The following is a 15,749-nucleotide window of genomic DNA, read 5'->3' on the forward strand; positions in this document are numbered from 1 at the left end:
TTCTGTTCTCCCAGCTTCTTGAAGGATCTCTCCTTCCTGGGAGCCGGGAGTCAGGCAGGAGGAGGTTTGGCAGGCCCACGCCATGCCGGTGGCCTGCTTGGCCAGGCCTAGGGGGGGTGCGGGATTTGGGTAACCCCAGCACCCCTCTGCCGCCTTGCTCCAGATCTCCAGGGCTTCCCCGGGCCACACCCCTGGGCAAGCCGGTGAGTTGGGTCCCTTGGTGGAGCTTGAAGGACCCTAGGCCTTCCCCCACTATCCATGCGGCTCCTTAGGGAGGGTCTGGGTGGGGCTCTGAACTTCTGTTCTCCCAGCTTCTTGAAGGATCTCTCCTTCCTGGGAGCCGGGAGTCAGGCAGGAGGAGGTTTGGCAGGCCCACGCCATGCCGGTGGCCTGCTTGGCCAGGCCTAGGGGGGGTGCGGGATTTGGGTAACCCCAGCACCCCTCTGCCGCCTTGCTCCAGATCTCCAGGGCTTCCCCGGGCCACACCCCTGGGCAAGCCGGTGAGTTGGGTCCCTTGGTGGAGCTTGAAGGACCCTAGGCCTTCCCCCACTATCCATGCGGCTCCTTAGGGAGGGTCTGGGTGGGGCTCTGAACTTCTGTTCTCCCAGCTTCTTGAAGGATCTCTCCTTCCTGGGAGCCGGGAGTCAGGCAGGAGGAGGTTTGGCAGGCCCACGCCATGCCGGTGGCCTGCTTGGCCAGGCCTAGGGGGGGTGCGGGATTTGGGTAACCCCAGCACCCCTCTGCCGCCTTGCTCCAGATCTCCAGGGCTTCCCCGGGCCACACCCCTGGGCAAGCCGGTGAGTTGGGTCCCTTGGTGGAGCTTGAAGGACCCTAGGCCTTCCCCCACTATCCATGCGGCTACTTAGGGAGGGTCTGGGTGGGGCTCTGAACTTCTGTTCTCCCAGCTTCTTGAAGGATCTCTCCTTCCTGGGAGCCGGGAGTCAGGCAGGAGGAGGTTTGGCAGGCCCACGCCATGCCGGAGGCCTGCTTGGCCAGGACTAGGGGGGGTGCGGGATTTGGGTAACCCCAGCACCCCTCTGCCGCCTTGCTCCAGATCTCCAGGGCTTCCCCGGGCAACACCCCTGGGCAAGCCGGTGAGTTGGGTCCCTTGGTGGAGCTTGAAGGACCCTAGGCCTTCCCCCACTATCCATGCGGCTCCTTAGGGAGGGTCTGGGTGGGGCTCTGAACTTCTGTTCTCCCAGCTTCTTGAAGGATCTCTCCTTCCTGGGAGCCGGGAGTCAGGCAGGAGGAGGTTTGGCAGGCCCACGCCATGCCGGTGGCCTGCTTGGCCAGGCCTAGGGGGGGTGCGGGATTTGGGTAACCCCAGCACCCCTCTGCCGCCTTGCTCCAGATCTCCAGGGCTTCCCCGGGCCACACCCCTGGGCAAGCCGGTGAGTTGGGTCCCTTGGTGGAGCTTGAAGGACCCTAGGCCTTCCCCCACTATCCATGCGGCTCCTTAGGGAGGGTCTGGGTGGGGCTCTGAACTTCTGTTCTCCCAGCTTCTTGAAGGATCTCTCCTTCCTGGGAGCCGGGAGTCAGGCAGGAGGAGGTTTGGCAGGCCCACGCCATGCCGGTGGCCTGCTTGGCCAGGCCTAGGGGGGGGTGCGGGATTTGGGTAACCCCAGCACCCCTCTGCCGCATTGCTCCAGATCTCCAGGGCTTCCCCGGGCCACACCCCTGGGCAAGCCGGTGAGTTGGGTCCCTTGGTGGAGCTTGAAGTCCCTAGGCCTTCCCCCACTATCCATGCGGCTCCTTAGGGAGGGTCTGGGTGGGGCTCTGAACTTCTGTTCTCCCAGCTTCTTGAAGGATCTCTCCTTCCTGGGAGCCGGGAGTCAGGCAGGAGGAGGTTTGGCAGGCCCACGCCATGCCGGAGGCCTGCTTGGCCAGGCCTAGGGGGGGTGCGGGATTTGGGTAACCCCAGCACCCCTCTGCCGCCTTGCTCCAGATCTCCAGGGCTTCCCCGGGCCACACCCCTGGGCAAGCCGGTGAGTTGGGTCCCTTGGTGGAGCTTGAAGGACCCTAGGCCTTCCCCCACTATCCTTGCGGCTCCTTAGGGAGGGTCTGGGTGGGGCTCTGAACTTCTGTTCTCCCAGCTTCTTGAAGGATCTCTCCTTCCTGGGAGCCGGGAGTCAGGCAGGAGGAGGTTTGGCAGGCCCACGCCATGCCGGAGGCCTGCTTGGCCAGGCCTAGGGGGGGTGCGGGATTTGGGTAACCCCAGCACCCCTCTGCCGCCTTGCTCCAGATCTCCAGGGCTTCCCCGGGCCACACCCCTGGGCAAGCCGGTGAGTTGGGTCCCTTGGTGGAGCTTGAAGGACCCTAGGCCTTCCCCCACTATCCATGCGGCTCCTTAGGGAGGGTCTGGGTGGGGCTCTGAACTTCTGTTCTCCCAGCTTCTTGAAGGATCTCTCCTTCCTGGGAGCCGGGAGTCAGGCAGGAGGAGGTTTGGCAGGCCCACGCCATGCCGGTGGCCTGCTTGGCCAGGCCTAGGGGGGGTGCGGGATTTGGGTAACCCCAGCACCCCTCTGCCGCCTTGCTCCAGATCTCCAGGGCTTCCCCGGGCCACACCCCTGGGCAAGCCGGTGAGTTGGGTCCCTTGGTGGAGCTTGAAGGACCCTAGGCCTTCCCCCACTATCCATGCGGCTACTTAGGGAGGGTCTGGGTGGGGCTCTGAACTTCTGTTCTCCCAGCTTCTTGAAGGATCTCTCCTTCCTGGGAGCCGGGAGTCAGGCAGGAGGAGGTTTGGCAGGCCCACGCCATGCCGGAGGCCTGCTTGGCCAGGCCTAGGGGGGGTGCGGGATTTGGGTAACCCCAGCACCCCTCTGCCGCCTTGCTCCAGATCTCCAGGGCTTCCCCGGGCCACACCCCTGGGCAAGCCGGTGAGTTGGGTCCCTTGGTGGAGCTTGAAGGACCCTAGGCCTTCCCCCACTATCCATGCGGCTCCTTAGGGAGGGTCTGGGTGGGGCTCTGAACTTCTGTTCTCCCAGCTTCTTGAAGGATCTCTCCTTCCTGGGAGCCGGGAGTCAGGCAGGAGGAGGTTTGGCAGGCCCACGCCATGCCGGTGGCCTGCTTGGCCAGGCCTAGGGGGGGTGCGGGATTTGGGTAACCCCAGCACCCCTCTGCCGCCTTGCTCCAGATCTCCAGGGCTTCCCCGGGCCACACCCCTGGGCAAGCCGGTGAGTTGGGTCCCTTGGTGGAGCTTGAAGGACCCTAGGCCTTCCCCCACTATCCATGCGGCTCCTTAGGGAGGGTCTGGGTGGGGCTCTGAACTTCTGTTCTCCCAGCTTCTTGAAGGATCTCTCCTTCCTGGGAGCCGGGAGTCAGGCAGGAGGAGGTTTGGCAGGCCCACGCCATGCCGGTGGCCTGCTTGGCCAGGCCTAGGGGGGGGTGCGGGATTTGGGTAACCCCAGCACCCCTCTGCCGCCTTGCTCCAGATCTCCAGGGCTTCCCCGGGCCACACCCCTGGGCAAGCCGGTGAGTTGGGTCCCTTGGTGGAGCTTGAAGGACCCTAGGCCTTCCCCCACTATCCATGCGGCTCCTTAGGGAGGGTCTGGGTGGGGCTCTGAACTTCTGTTCTCCCAGCTTCTTGAAGGATCTCTCCTTCCTGGGAGCCGGGAGTCAGGCAGGAGGAGGTTTGGCAGGCCCACGCCATGCCGGTGGCCTGCTTGGCCAGGCCTAGGGGGGGTGCGGGATTTGGGTAACCCCAGCACCCCTCTGCCGCCTTGCTCCAGATCTCCAGGGCTTCCCCGGGCCACACCCCTGGGCAAGCCGGTGAGTTGGGTCCCTTGGTGGAGCTTGAAGGACCCTAGGCCTTCCCCCACTATCCATGCGGCTCCTTAGGGAGGGTCTGGGTGGGGCTCTGAACTTCTGTTCTCCCAGCTTCTTGAAGGATCTCTCCTTCCTGGGAGCCGGGAGTCAGGCAGGAGGAGGTTTGGCAGGCCCACGCCATGCCGGTGGCCTGCTTGGCCAGGCCTAGGGGGGGTGCGGGATTTGGGTAACCCCAGCACCCCTCTGCCGCCTTGCTCCAGATCTCCAGGGCTTCCCCGGGCCACACCCCTGGGCAAGCCGGTGAGTTGGGTCCCTTGGTGGAGCTTGAAGGACCCTAGGCCTTCCCCCACTATCCATGGGCTACTTAGGGAGGGTCTGGGTGGGGCTCTGAACTTCTGTTCTCCCAGCTTCTTGAAGGATCTCTCCTTCCTGGGAGCCGGGAGTCAGGCAGGAGGAGGTTTGGCAGGCCCACGCCATGCCGGTGGCCTGCTTGGCCAGGCCTAGGGGGGGTGCGGGATTTGGGTAACCCCAGCACCCCTCTGCCGCATTGCTCCAGATCTCCAGGGCTTCCCCGGGCCACACCCCTGGGCAAGCCGGTGAGTTGGGTCCCTTGGTGGAGCTTGAAGTCCCTAGGCCTTCCCCCACTATCCATGCGGCTCCTTAGGGAGGGTCTGGGTGGGGCTCTGAACTTCTGTTCTCCCAGCTTCTTGAAGGATCTCTCCTTCCTGGGAGCCGGGAGTCAGGCAGGAGGAGGTTTGGCAGGCCCACGCCATGCCGGAGGCCTGCTTGGCCAGGCCTAGGGGGGGTGCGGGATTTGGGTAACCCCAGCACCCCTCTGCCGCCTTGCTCCAGATCTCCAGGGCTTCCCCGGGCCACACCCCTGGGCAAGCCGGTGAGTTGGGTCCCTTGGTGGAGCTTGAAGGACCCTAGGCCTTCCCCCACTATCCATGCGGCTCCTTAGGGAGGGTCTGGGTGGGGCTCTGAACTTCTGTTCTCCCAGCTTCTTGAAGGATCTCTCCTTCCTGGGAGCCGGGAGTCAGGCAGGAGGAGGTTTGGCAGGCCCACGCCATGCCGGAGGCCTGCTTGGCCAGGCCTAGGGGGGGTGCGGGATTTGGGTAACCCCAGCACCCCTCTGCCGCCTTGCTCCAGATCTCCAGGGCTTCCCCGGGCCACACCCCTGGGCAAGCCGGTGAGTTGGGTCCCTTGGTGGAGCTTGAAGGACCCTAGGCCTTCCCCCACTATCCATGCGGCTCCTTAGGGAGGGTCTGGGTGGGGCTCTGAACTTCTGTTCTCCCAGCTTCTTGAAGGATCTCTCCTTCCTGGGAGCCGGGAGTCAGGCAGGAGGAGGTTTGGCAGGCCCACGCCATGCCGGTGGCCTGCTTGGCCAGGCCTAGGGGGGGTGCGGGATTTGGGTAACCCCAGCACCCCTCTGCCGCCTTGCTCCAGATCTCCAGGGCTTCCCCGGGCCACACCCCTGGGCAAGCCGGTGAGTTGGGTCCCTTGGTGGAGCTTGAAGGACCCTAGGCCTTCCCCCACTATCCATGCGGCTACTTAGGGAGGGTCTGGGTGGGGCTCTGAACTTCTGTTCTCCCAGCTTCTTGAAGGATCTCTCCTTCCTGGGAGCCGGGAGTCAGGCAGGAGGAGGTTTGGCAGGCCCACGCCATGCCGGAGGCCTGCTTGGCCAGGCCTAGGGGGGGTGCGGGATTTGGGTAACCCCAGCACCCCTCTGCCGCCTTGCTCCAGATCTCCAGGGCTTCCCCGGGCCACACCCCTGGGCAAGCCGGTGAGTTGGGTCCCTTGGTGGAGCTTGAAGGACCCTAGGCCTTCCCCCACTATCCATGCGGCTCCTTAGGGAGGGTCTGGGTGGGGCTCTGAACTTCTGTTCTCCCAGCTTCTTGAAGGATCTCTCCTTCCTGGGAGCCGGGAGTCAGGCAGGAGGAGGTTTGGCAGGCCCACGCCATGCCGGTGGCCTGCTTGGCCAGGCCTAGGGGGGGTGCGGGATTTGGGTAACCCCAGCACCCCTCTGCCGCCTTGCTCCAGATATCCAGGGCTTCCCCGGGCCACACCCCTGGGCAAGCCGGTGAGTTGGGTCCCTTGGTGGAGCTTGAAGGACCCTAGGCCTTCCCCCACTATCCATGCGGCTCCTTAGGGAGGGTCTGGGTGGGGCTCTGAACTTCTGTTCTCCCAGCTTCTTGAAGGATCTCTCCTTCCTGGGAGCCGGGAGTCAGGCAGGAGGAGGTTTGGCAGGCCCACGCCATGCCGGTGGCCTGCTTGGCCAGGCCTAGGGGGGGTGCGGGATTTGGGTAACCCCAGCACCCCTCTGCCGCCTTGCTCCAGATCTCCAGGGCTTCCCCGGGCCACACCCCTGGGCAAGCCGGTGAGTTGGGTCCCTTGGTGGAGCTTGAAGGACCCTAGGCCTTCCCCCACTATCCATGCGGCTCCTTAGGGAGGGTCTGGGTGGGGCTCTGAACTTCTGTTCTCCCAGCTTCTTGAAGGATCTCTCCTTCCTGGGAGCCGGGAGTCAGGCAGGAGGAGGTTTGGCAGGCCCACGCCATGCCGGAGGCCTGCTTGGCCAGGCCTAGGGGGGGTGCGGGATTTGGGTAACCCCAGCACCCCTCTGCCGCCTTGCTCCAGATCTCCAGGGCTTCCTCGGGCCACACCCCTGGGCAAGCCGGTGAGTTGGGTCCCTTGGTGGAGCTTGAAGGACCCTAGGCCTTCCCCCACTATCCATGCGGCTCCTTAGGGAGGGTCTGGGTGGGGCTCTGAACTTCTGTTCTCCCAGCTTCTTGAAGGATCTCTCCTTCCTGGGAGCCGGGAGTCAGGCAGGAGGAGGTTTGGCAGGCCCACGCCATGCCGGTGGCCTGCTTGGCCAGGCCTAGGGGGGGTGCGGGATTTGGGTAACCCCAGCACCCCTCTGCCGCCTTGCTCCAGATCTCCAGGGCTTCCCCGGGCCACACCCCTGGGCAAGCCGGTGAGTTGGGTCCCTTGGTGGAGCTTGAAGGACCCTAGGCCTTCCCCCACTATCCATGCGGCTCCTTAGGGAGGGTCTGGGTGGGGCTCTGAACTTCTGTTCTCCCAGCTTCTTGAAGGATCTCTCCTTCCTGGGAGCCGGGAGTCAGGCAGGAGGAGGTTTGGCAGGCCCACGCCATGCCGGAGGCCTGCTTGGCCAGGCCTAGGGGGGGTGCGGGATTTGGGTAACCCCAGCACCCCTCTGCCGCCTTGCTCCAGATCTCCAGGGCTTCCCCGGGCCACACCCCTGGGCAAGCCGGTGAGTTGGGTCCCTTGGTGGAGCTTGAAGGACCCTAGGCCTTCCCCCACTATCCATGCGGCTCCTTAGGGAGGGTCTGGGTGGGGCTCTGAACTTCTGTTCTCCCAGCTTCTTGAAGGATCTCTCCTTCCTGGGAGCCGGGAGTCAGGCAGGAGGAGGTTTGGCAGGCCCACGCCATGCCGGTGGCCTGCTTGGCCAGGCCTAGGGGGGGTGCGGGATTTGGGTAACCCCAGCACCCCTCTGCCGCCTTGCTCCAGATCTCCAGGGCTTCCCCGGGCCACACCCCTGGGCAAGCCGGTGAGTTGGGTCCCTTGGTGGAGCTTGAAGGACCCTAGGCCTTCCCCCACTATCCATGCGGCTCCTTAGGGAGGGTCTGGGTGGGGCTCTGAACTTCTGTTCTCCCAGCTTCTTGAAGGATCTCTCCTTCCTGGGAGCCGGGAGTCAGGCAGGAGGAGGTTTGGCAGGCCCACGCCATGCCGGAGGCCTGCTTGGCCAGGCCTAGGGGGGGTGCGGGATTTGGGTAACCCCAGCACCCCTCTGCCGCCTTGCTCCAGATCTCCAGGGCTTCCCCGGGCCACACCCCTGGGCAAGCCGGTGAGTTGGGTCCCTTGGTGGAGCTTGAAGGACCCTAGGCCTTCCCCCACTATCCATGCGGCTCCTTAGGGAGGGTCTGGGTGGGGCTCTGAACTTCTGTTCTCCCAGCTTCTTGAAGGATCTCTCCTTCCTGGGAGCCGGGAGTCAGGCAGGAGGAGGTTTGGCAGGCCCACGCCATGCCGGTGGCCTGCTTGGCCAGGCCTAGGGGGGGTGCGGGATTTGGGTAACCCCAGCACCCCTCTGCCGCCTTGCTCCAGATCTCCAGGGCTTCCCCGGGCCACACCCCTGGGCAAGCCGGTGAGTTGGGTCCCTTGGTGGAGCTTGAAGGACCCTAGGCCTTCCCCCACTATCCATGCGGCTCCTTAGGGAGGGTCTGGGTGGGGCTCTGAACTTCTGTTCTCCCAGCTTCTTGAAGGATCTCTCCTTCCTGGGAGCCGGGAGTCAGGCAGGAGGAGGTTTGGCTGGCACTGGTAATCTCTGTCCAGTCTACATTTTCAAAATCGCGCGGGGGCTATTGCCCCCGCGCGCACAAGAAACATTAATAGTACTCTCACAAGAAACATTACTAGTACTCACTATCATTGAATTATGTTTTTATGTATGCAGAATGTCCATTTTGTACTCTGCCCTTTTGCATACCCCTTCATAAGTTCATATTTCTCTTTAACTTCTTTAACTCCTATCATCATTACTCCTTTTTTACCCTTTCTAACTTAAGTACTCTTGAGTCCTAATTCACAGACCAAAGTGGTGCCCTAGAGTTAACACCCACACAACTATTTTAAAAGGCATAAAAAGGACACATATCTTTTCAACATTTTATGCGTGTTTTCTTTGACGGCTATAACTTTTGCTAAATACTTTCTTATACAGTGATGATCCCCCCCATTTTTTTTTATCTTCTCTTTGTGAACTGCTCAATATGGAATTTGGTGTGAAAGAATCCCTCAGTTTAATACTTATGTTTGAACCAAGTCATGGGTCTTGTTGGAAATGTTCTTATGCCCCCATATATCTGATAGCACCACGTGGCTTTATATCTTGTTTGCGTAGGCACACTGACATGGGAAAATACTATACATACCAATAAGTTCTTATCTAATAGAAAGGGGAACACACAAATCTTGTAGTACAATGAGACCTTACACCCTGAACATTGACATAAAGACCTGGCACAGGCCTCAGAAGAATGGACATTCTCCATTTACCCCTTGATCTACAGAAGACATTTACAAAACATCCAAGGTTGTATATAACATCACCCGGAGGCATTCCTGTACCAGGGACGACCCTACAGCTGCTCTGACATCGATCTACTCAAAAGAGACATCCCTTAGCACTGAGAAGACAACAAGAACAATGACCTGTTTACTGGACAGGGCTTGCTGTATTGCCCATTTATGGTGAGGTTTGTCTATAACATCACCTGGAAGCAATCCTCTACCACGGAAGACCCTACCACTGCTCAGACATCGTCCTGCTCAAAAGAGACTTCCTTTAACACTGAGAAGACTTAACAACAACAACAACCTGCTTATAGGACAGGGCTTCCTGCATTCCCCTTTCATGGTGAAGTGAAACGAGAAGGCACTCCTCATCATGACTTCAATGTAGGACATGCAGATTCCAGAATCTTTAATACAGAAACATGAGACCAACAACAGAGACTCTGTGATAAGTGTGTTGGCGCTACGGACAATGTCTTGGAGCGAACGATAACTTTCCTGAGGCCTAGAGCTGGTCTTATGCCAGGAAACTTCAGGGGTAGGATCTCTTTGTATTTAGGCCAAGGCTATTCCTTTCCATGCCTCTCATATTTTGGTGGGCCTATGCAAACAACAATTGCCACTCTAACACCGTTTTTACTGTGCTCCTTTGACTCTAATCCTTAAAACACACCCACTTAAAATTTGAGGTTAACTTAAGCTAATATGCATGTACATGGAAATGTAAAAAACACTATGCCTCTAATGTTTAAGGAGTTACGTAAGCTTGATGGCTTTAGATTGCCTTGTGTGCTGTTAAGAAATATTATAATGTGCTACAATCTGGGGACTTGAGGGAAAAAGTAATTGCACATGGATTCTGTTTTATTTATCTTAACTTTTTTTGGTGAAAATTCAAAGTTAAGATATCAGCAAGGGGACTTCTTCTGATAATTATGTTATGGGTGATTGTCCTTCCACTGTAACTTTACCTTATCCTCTTTCTTTGCATCTTTTGTTCTCATAATTCATAATAAAAAATTATAAAAAAAAAAAAAAAAAGTATAAAATTGGGGCTGGAGAGATAGCATGGAGGTAAGGTGTTTGACTTGCATGCAGGAGGACGGTGATTTGAATCTCGGCATCCCATATGATTCCCCGAGCCTGCCCAGGGTAATATCTGAATAATAATAATAATAATAATAATAATAATAATAATAATAATAATAATAATCAGGAGTAACTCCTGAGCGAAGCTGGGTGTGACCCAAAAACCAAAAATAAATAAATAAATAAATAAATAACTATAAAGTTGGGATGCTTTACTTAGAATTTACTTTAAGTGACAAGGGAAGTATACTATTGCCTCCTTTACCGTGAATATTTATATTTTAATTTTAAGCCTCACCTGGCAGCACTCAGAACTGGCTCCTGGCTCTGTGCTCAGGACTCACTCCTGGCAGTGCTCAGGAGATTTGGTGCTCGAAATCAAACTAGGGTCAGCTGCATGCAAGGCAGTTATTACCTTAACTTCTGTATTACTTTTCTGGCCCTCCTACTTTGGTTTTAAGCACATCAATATAGACAACATATAATTGCTCTTAATATTTTAAATTTCAAACAGATTTTATCCTTTTTTTCAGTAGCTTACTTGATGTAGATTTAATATAACTATTATTCTAATTAGACTTATTAGTTCTATTATATATCTGCAGTATGTTTTCATCTATATTCTAATTTTTCCATTGAATAGATTGAAATTTCTTTGGCATCTTAAATTTTTTTTTTTTTTTGGTTTTTGGGCCACACCCAGTGGTGCTCAGGGGTTACTTCTGGCTGTCTGCTCAGAAATAGCTCCTGGCAGGCACGGGGGACCATATGGGACACCGGGATTTGAACCATCCACCTTTGGTTCTGGATTGGCTGCTTGCAAGACAAACACCGCTGTGCTATCTCTCCGCGGCCCCGACATCTTAAAAATTTAAATTAAATTTCTATTTTTACTTTTCTGGTCTTTGCCTTTGAATTAAGTTCATACATATGTTTATTTCTGTTGGTTTCCTAAACATATCTACATCTATATATTTTTCTAAAATACCACTCCCAAAAAAATTGGCTAGAATTTCATTGTTCTGTCATAAATATACATTCTTTTTGTTTTGTTTTGTTTGGGGGTCACACCCAGCTGCGCTCAGGGGTTACTCCTTGCTCTACCCTCAGAAATCGCTCTTGGGTGGCTCGGGGGACCATATAGGTTGCTGGGATTCAAACCACCGTCCTTCTGCATGCAAGGCAAATGCCTTACCTCCATGCTATCTCTTGGGCCCTAAATATACATTCTTAAAAGGATTTATCTCAGTCTTAATGAACAGAAATTTAAGGCAACAACAAACTTTGATTATCCTTTTCTCTATTTCTGAAATTTCTCTTAGTTTTCTTTCTTTCTTTTTTTTTTTTGGTTTATTTTTTGGGGGGCCACACCCGGTGATGCTTAGGGGTTATTCCTGGCTATGCACTCAGAAATAGCTCCTAGCTTGGGGAACATATGGAATGCTGGGGGATCGAACCAAGGTCCATCCTAGGTCAGCCACATGCAAGGCAAACGCCCTACCGCTGCACCACTGCTCTGGTCTCAGTTTGCCTTTTTTTTTTTTTTTAATCTGTGAATTCTTCAAGCAAAATTGCTTTCAATAGGGTATTTTTTTGGGAACATCCCCAGCATATGCAGTGCTAGAATTTGAACTGAGTCCTTCACATTATATCCCACCTCATTAGTTTTTTAGTTCTTTCTTGGGAAAATTCCAGACATAAATACAGTTGCTTTCATGGAACAAAGGATTTCTGGGTACTCTTCCAAAATTCACCAAATACTGCCACTTACCACATTGACCATTCCTCTCTTTCTGTAGATGCACCTTCTCTAGCTCTAGTTTCTCTTCCTCTTCTTGATCTCCCTTTGCATCTATCCCTATTTAATCAGAATCTGTACCTATATGGCCTGTGCCATCTATATACTTATGTATAGTTTATATCAATATCTATGCTTGAGGTATATCCACATCTATCTACCCATCTCCAGCAACATTCCTTTCAATATCTGTATCTTTCCTCTAGAAATCCATCTACATCTGTATCAGTTACACTTGTACAGGCATAATTTCCTTTGAAAATCTGGATAATTAGTTGAGGCTAGCATGTCCCCTTAGCTCTAAATACTTCTGGTATTTTCTAAGACAATCTCATTGCCTTCTACACATAGCAAAATGATCCAAATCAGAAAATGAACATGGTTACAGTGATATTACATATACTACAGATTTCAGAATTTTAATTTTAATTTTTTTGGTCACCTCAATTTACTCAGGGCTTACTCCTGGCCTGTACTCAGGTGTCACTCGCAGTGGGAGAGTGCCAGGGATATGTGGTGCCAGGGATTGAACTGGGAAGGTTGCATGAAAGGCATATGCTTTAGCTGCTGTTCTATCACTCCAGGCTCAATCTAAGAGTCTTTGATTGCCCAACCCAGCCCCTATTTTTAGTCCCAGTTGCACAGAGCGCAGTCACTTTCATTCTCTTGAGTGGCAGCAGGCTTCCTTTCATGACAGATCCATTCTCTACTCTGCAGTTACCAGGTTCTGTGACATGTCAGCTTTCATCCCTACATTCATCACTTTATAGGGGTTCAAGTCCCACATCTGACTTGACAGAAAGAGATTCAAAAGACATCTGGGGGCTGGCTTTGTTTCCTCTGGAGGCACTATAGTAGACGCGTTTTTTCATCTTTCTGGGTCCAAGCTGCTGCCTTTGCCTGCAGCCCTGTCCCTGCTTTTTCACAACTGGGAAAGGCTGGTCTCCACAAGGAAGGAACCTCTTCTAATCAGATTGGACCCCCCATTCAGACCCTACAGGATCAGCCCCACATCAACAAATAATCTTTTGCTAGGTGTTGCTTAACCCACTCCGAGATTCTGGTGTTTTGGGGTGTTTATTCTTACCCTTTCAACCACTCTGAAATAGCTGAAGACCAGTCTCTTTGCAGTTTCTTCTGATTTGAGTTAGACGGCTCAACCCATTGGGTGTTTTCAGTGACACCACCTTCCCAGATGGCACAAATCTGTGCCATTGTGTTCCCAGTACCATGCAGCCAGTGTCATATGCTGGGGCTCTGTCCCTGTGGCCCCTTACTGAGGATCTTTGCTACTTGTTTATTTTCTTCAGCCTGAGCCATTCCCCCCTGCCCACTCCCTCGTCCCCTACCATCCCCATACCTCATAAGCATCTATTTCCTTAGTAGATTCTTGGGGGCTTGCAGATACCCTGTTTCTCACCCACTGCTCACTTCCTGAGTTGGGCAACGGTTGGTGTTTTTTTTTTGCTCAAAACAGTGATGACTGTAGTTATCCTCACATTCTCATTGAATCATCACAAGCAGGAGGTGTAGAATATAGAGTCTGGGATACTTTTTGACGCCTGGTAGGGAGAGATGGGCATGGGCAAGGCACTTCTTTGCTATTTGGAGGGAAGGGCATTCTCATAGGAAAGTGGGTGGTGTATTAGCCCCAGCTCCAGCGCAGGGACAGGGCCTCACCGACCTCAGGCTCCCTAGGCAGGGCTGGATTATCAAGGAGCCTGTGAGAAGGCAGCCCGTCTGCTGCTCTTGGTAACAAAGCTCCTGGAAGAGGGCCAAGGCGGCTGGTGTCAGATCAGGTATCCCACCCACGCCCTGGTGCCCCAAAGCCCCAGTGGACGGTATTAAGCCTCTTTGCCTGTCCCCACGGAACTCCCCTTCCTCTTAGCCAATCAAAGAGCACAATGAAAAGCTTGTGCTAGGAGTGACCAGGCCCTAGCCTAGACCCAGGCCAGCTGGGCTCTGACTAATGCTATACTTAGGTGCCACCTTTAACCGTAGCCCCCCTCAGACACTGAGACCAACCTCACAGCCCCCCAACACCGGCCTGGGTATCTTCAGACCCTTTGAATAGAAAGGAAACGGCAGGCTTCTGTCTCCTTCCAGCTCTTCTCTCAACTCTGACCTTCACCAGTGACTCATCGCACAAACAGGGATAATTGGTAACAGGTGATGGGGAGGGCGCCAGGAGAGCACCAACTGTTGGGGAGACCGGTTTCCTATTTCTCACCCGGGACTGGGAATTAGGAGCACAGGATTTGCTCATCACTAATTTTGTGTGGTGGCTGCATTTCTCTTCCGGAGCATTGCCTTCCCCGTAGCCAGGGATTTGGGTAGGATTTCCCCACTAGCATGGAGCTGAGAGGTTGAGTTTGCGTGTTGGGGCTTCATAATGTTTTCCCAGGAGCCAGGAGCATGGGGGTATTGTGACTGGCAGGTGGCATCAAGACTGCCCAGGAAACCCATCTTTTGCCTCTAGGCTACACCTTGAGACACTGGTGATTGGGGATAGGCCCTGGGGAATGCCTCAAACTCAATCCCCAAACAGTCCACAGAAACACAGCAAAACAGTGGTGCAGGATGCATTTTGAATCGCACTGCTCTGGGAGGTGTTTTTTCAAAGACAGTGCATGTTCCCAGCTGTAACCAGAAACTCCTCCACAGGAAGGAGATGGTATAAGTAGGGTGGCTATAATTTCTAGAGCCAGCTGGGAAAGTGGGAGCATCCATTGTATTCTACTAGTATGTCCTCAGGTCTTCTTCAGAAGAGGCTACTATATGCAGCCTTGCTGCAACCATTTGACAGACAACCTTTTCTGCAGCCTTCTAGGTTCCTTGTAGTGTCTGTGATGTAGCTTTCCTTTAAAATCATTGTTGATGAGGACCAGGAGAACCAGTCCATGATGGGAAGCTTGCCATAAAGGGAGTGCAGTGAGAACAGAGAAGGGAACACTATGACAATGAGTGTTGGAAAGGATCACTCTGGACAAGAACTGGGTGCTGAAAGAAGGAAAAGTGATATGAGTGATATCCCTTCAAGAACAATATTGCCAACCACAAGGAAGGAAAGAAAGAGAGAGAGGGAGAGCAAGAGCATGTATGTGAGAGAGAGACAGGGAGAAAGAGATAGAGGGATACAGAGAAAGACACAGAGAGAGAGAGAGAGAAAAAGAAAGAGAGAGAGAGGGACAGATTCAGGGAAGAAAAATGTCTCCCATAGAGGCAGGCAGAAGAGAGGGCAAGTGAGAGTCAGGGAGGGAAACAGGGATATTGGTGGTGGAAAATGTGCATTGGTGAAGGGTGTTGGACATTGTATGCCTGAAACTTAATCATGGACACTTTGGTAACTGTATATATCACAGTGATTCAATTAAAAATGGGGGCCAGAGCAATAGTACAGTGTATAGGGCGTTTTCCTTGCACAAAGTCAGTCTGAGTTCAATATCTGGCATCCAATATGATTCTCAAGGCTTCCAGGAGTAATTCCTGAGATCAGAGCTAGGAGTAACCCCTGAGCACCATTTGGGGCACCCTGTGGCCCCAAAACAAAAAATTATTAAAAATAAAAAACAAAGAGAAAGAAACCTAAAATAATCTTCCCACCAAAAAAACCCAAAGAAACCCTACTCTGTAGTACAATGTGAGTTCTTTGCAGGCACAACTGAGTACTATCCCTTTGATTTTTGTTCCCTCATCCATTGCAAATGCTCGGTGAACACTTGTAGGATGAGTTGTTGAGAAATAGGGGCTGTCATGAGATCAATTCTTTTTTATCAACCTTAATTTCCTCTTGCAAATCATGTTATTCTCCCATTGAAACTTGAGTGGAGTGACTCATTATTTCTCCAGGTAGAGGATCATTCTATTCCAGCTTCTATGCCTCTAGCCTTTCTAGTCTTGAGTGGCCATGTCCTAGGAGATCATGCTTTTGTGGCTTTGCTGCTTGGGTTGGAGCAGTAGATTCCTGGTGTCAAGCTGCCTGAGGACTTAGTCTTTTTTTCCCTTTTCT

Source organism: Suncus etruscus, chromosome 18 (genome assembly GCF_024139225.1).
Source record: "Suncus etruscus isolate mSunEtr1 chromosome 18, mSunEtr1.pri.cur, whole genome shotgun sequence".
NCBI lineage: Eukaryota > Metazoa > Chordata > Mammalia > Eulipotyphla > Soricidae > Suncus > Suncus etruscus.